Source organism: Orycteropus afer, unplaced genomic scaffold (genome assembly GCF_000298275.1).
Source record: "Orycteropus afer afer isolate SDZICR_OR568_19922 unplaced genomic scaffold, OryAfe1.0 scaffold00727, whole genome shotgun sequence".
Lineage (NCBI taxonomy): Eukaryota > Metazoa > Chordata > Mammalia > Tubulidentata > Orycteropodidae > Orycteropus > Orycteropus afer.
In genome coordinates, this window is record NW_006922314.1 from 762,577 (window position 1) to 763,953 (window position 1,377).

Here is a 1,377-nt window from a genome sequence, read left to right on the forward strand (position 1 = left end):
CAGGCTGCAGATAGGATGGTGTACCAGTCGCTAGGACTAATTGTTTCCATGAATTTTGGTTTTCTTCATTCTTCTTTGCTTTGGACGAGGAGAGATCCACCGTTGCATCTAAATGGCAGCTTGCTAGCTTTTAAGATCCCAGTCGCTACTCACCAAAGTAGGAGGTGGAACAATGTTTTGTATAGTATGTTATTGCCAATTGAGTTTGATGTCCCCTGCAACTATGGTCCCAAGCCTGCAGGTCCAACTACTCAGTCCCTTTGAGTAGCTGGCTTTGACCAAGCAGTGACCACAACCTTGCCCCTTGTGAGCTCTACTGTATATCTGGGAATTCTGATCATTCACATAAACTTATAGGGCCATTTCCTGCCAACCCTATATATGTTCTTGGATACACTCCCTATTTCATAGACATACCTGATTGTTTAGCCTGTGCACCCATCTATCTCCATCCATATACCCATGTTTGCCTTCATGACAATGCAATACTGTATGTGCAAAAGGGTTCATATTTGTTTTCTGTATCTCCCTATGTCTTTCTCATCCTCAAGGCTGCCATATTGGTCACTCACATTTGGTACATTGCCCTTCTCTTCACCCAAATCAATACTTAATCTCTATCTATCTAAAGCCTTCCCTCTCCTCCCCTCCCACCCCTGGTAACCAACAAAGAAAATTTCCATCTATAGATAAACCTTTCCTTAACTTTTAAAATAATGAACTAATACAATATTTGTCCTTTAGTGATTGACTTAGTTCACTCAGCATAATGTCCTCCAAGTTTGTAGATTCTACATTATTCTTTATGGTTTTGCAGCACCATTTATTAAACAAACCTTCTCTTCCCCATTTATTGGATTGTGAAAGATCAGCTGACTGTGTCTCTCGCCACAATAGGAGCTAGAACAATGATTTGTGTCATATGTTATGCCAATTGACTTTGATCTCCTCTGAGACTATGGTCCCGAGCCACAGATTCAACTATTCAGTCCCTGCGTAGCTGGCTGTGACCAAGCTGTGACTACAACCTTGCTCTTGTCAGCCCCATTATACACCTGGGAATTCAAATCATACACATAAAGTTATTGTACCACTGTCTGCCAGCCCTATACATGTTCTTAGGTGCACTCTCAACTTCATATAGATACCTAATATTTCAGCCTGTCCACCCATCTATCCACACATATACCCATATTTGCCTTCACCAAGCATGCCATACTATATGTGCAAAAGGGTTCATCTTTGTTGTCTGTACTTCCCATGTACCTTTCTATGTCTTTCTCTTCCACAATGCCACTATATTGATCACTCACATTTAGTACATTGCCTTTCTCTTCACCCAAATCAAAACTTACCTCTATCTATCTAACAGTATTC